This window comes from Lolium rigidum, chromosome 7 (genome assembly GCF_022539505.1).
Source record: "Lolium rigidum isolate FL_2022 chromosome 7, APGP_CSIRO_Lrig_0.1, whole genome shotgun sequence".
Lineage (NCBI taxonomy): Eukaryota > Viridiplantae > Streptophyta > Magnoliopsida > Poales > Poaceae > Lolium > Lolium rigidum.
In genome coordinates, this window is record NC_061514.1 from 231,625,286 (window position 1) to 231,628,420 (window position 3,135).

Sequence of the window (3,135 nt, forward strand, 5' to 3'; positions counted from 1 at the left end):
GTGGCTTTTATGCACTTAGGTCCTTGGGTTTTTCTATATTTGGTATTTAGTTTTAAAGTGAATTCAATTGTACCTCAAGGTAGTTGCTTAACTTTTAAGTGTTAATAATTTAGAGTGTGCTTCTTATCTCTTTAATGGTTATATACCTCTCCCATCTCTAGGGTTTAATGGTAAGCTTTTGTTGGTGTTAAGTTCAAGAGTTTAGTTCAAGAAATACCATGAGGTTCATGGTAGGAACATGGATTTGTTTAAGACATGGAAAAGGATAAGTCAAGAATAGTTTCTCCAATTATTGTTACTTGATTTCCAATTAAATTGATGTTCATATGTTATGGCAAGGAATACCATGTTGTGATCTTTAATAAGATCAAGTAGTTGATCCTTGATTAAAGGGTTGTTGTGTTAGTTTTAATTCCATTTGATCTAACCCCTTAGATCAAATCATCTCTACCCAAAACAAGGGTTTAGCAAAGTCACAATGAGGTTTATAGCGCTTGACTTGATGAGCTACTTCAATTCCACCAAGGTCAAGTGAAACTTCGATTCTTGTGATCTGTTTTACTTTAAAGCGCAAAAATTCCCCAGATTTTCTATGCATGAATGAAATGCACACATCTGTTTCCTCTATTTTTGTAACCCCAATACCTGGGATATTACAGTCTCTACCCCTTAAACTAAACTTCGTCCTCGAAGTTTGAACTCTCTCACGTTTCGGAGTGTGGATCTGACTTGTGCAGACAACGACTTTTCTCGAACTCCATGGTGATCTCACTAGATATAATTGGATATATCCCTTGTCCAGATTCTTCCTGGAATCCATTAGGGTTTGTCTCTGAGCCAGGGCTTCTTACTTCAATTCCATGATCTCTTCCAACTCTATAAGATTGTTTCCTTTCTCATTGAAGATTCAATGATTAGGACTTCTTCTTGTCCTGACAGTCTTATTTGAGGACTAATCGGATAACATTCTCCTATTTGATAAAATAGGTCTTTGTTTTCCCTTACTACCAAAACTGCAATAATGGTACTTGGTAAGGTACTTAACATGGAATGGTCGTGATGGTTTATTTTCCTAAGAATGGATTAGACTCATTTAGTCCATCCAATCATAGTTTATAGTTGATACCTATAACTATTTTGGGTTATTTAGGTTCCATGAAAGGAATCATTCAAATAGACTTTAGTTTTGGTATAGTCAATCTCCTTCAGTCCTTGACATTCTTGAGCTATATTTGTTCTCCGGTATTTCCTTCATCCAACTTCTGTATGCTTGTCTTACTTGAGCTTTCGTACTTCTGAGTAAATATTACTTACTTGCTCAAGTTATAATCCACTTCTTACGTCCTCGAGGTATGAACCTCGGCTTCTGGTCTGACCTTCTTCTGAAAGTATTGTTCCACAATCTTATGAAAATAAGATCGAACTTCCTCTCAGTTCAGACCTTCTTCAACTATCTTGCTCAAAATATTGAGTTATTGTACATCCAACTCAATCTTTACTCTACCCCTTAGAGTTTTCTTATGGTCTTCAATTCCTTTTCTTCCAACTAGTAGACTATGGTTGGAATATTGGTCTGGTTCTAACTTATGGGCTTTACTTCTTCTAAGGTCTCGCGAAGAATGTTTGTGGTATATCCGCTCAATTGTGGACATCCAATGTGAATCCTTCGACTAAATGTTTATAGATCTAGCTATTTGGCTGACAAGAGTTTTATTTGTTCACAAACTTTTGATACAAATAATTAAATCGTGGACTACTCGTAATACCCACTGATACCAGCTGTGGTTATTATACCAACTGTGGCTATTTGATATCTAAAAATGGATTCTATTATAGGTTCTGATCAACTGAACGAGACATCTTCTACTTTATCTCGCAGTAATGATACTATACCAATTGTGGTATTCTGATATCACTTAGGGTCTTCTTATCACTGCTATGGTTTCATATATCACCTTTCTTCATTCAGGGTTTATTTTGTAAGAAAACCACTAGCTGACACTATGATTATAGTATTCGAAGTGATTTCCCATGCATTCCCTCTTCTATGTTGACTATGGATCGCTTGAGCTTCACCATAATCACCAGCTTTCTCACCTTCATGCTTCTTATGTACTAAAGTACTCCTCTGTTGAGGTAAAGCATGAGTTTAGGTTGGTACTTCCTTCAGAGTATTGTGGTTGCTTCCCACAAATTTACTCATTTCTTCTGGTGGAGCTTCATCTTGTCTTCGGAATCTTCCAGAATTCGTCACTTCCTCACACGTCTACCATTACCCTCTAGATCTATAGCACCAAGTAAGAACTTGATATAGCAACATGCATTTGCATATCAACGTCAAACTTCATGTACGGATCTAGTCAAACAATGAAAATCCAATAAAATCCAAGAAGATTCAGCTTTGTGCATATAATACACACCATCCTAAGCCCGAATATAATAGTTGAGTAAGACATCTCTAAACATCAGGCTCTGATGTGTAGTATAGAACACCACATAATATAGGTTTATATCGTGATAATTAGCACGAATATAGGGAATTCTACTATTTGTCTCAACCTTTACCTTAATTGCACATTTGTAATGAGATAAACTTGAAACAAAGTGATCTAGGATAGTTGTGGTTAACCTAATTTTCTTTGGAAGTACTAACTTAGCTTCCATCTTGTTGAGGACTACTTCAATGATATGTCTGGTTCCAACATCACTATTCTAGACACATAACTATTGGAATATAGCTCATATACTTTCATATGTTCTTACCATATAACTAGGGTTCTGATGTACTTGACACAGTTCCCATGGTTTTGGAACACAAATCTTACTCTATTGTTTCACGTCTAACTTCTTATCAAACTCCTCCTAAATACTTATAATGTTCTATTCCATCACATAATGATTCTCAGGTGAATCATATATGATTAACAACTCTACCATGTAAGTAATCATATTTCATTCATATCTCTCTTCCTTAACTCCCATGATTGACTCATCATGGTCTATACTACCTCATATGACTCATAGTTATCACTTACTATCAATTGTTTCACATGTCAAGATAGTTTTACTTACTCATTACTTAACTTGGTCTACATCTTCTATTAGGATATCTTAATTATCTTAATCAATTGATAT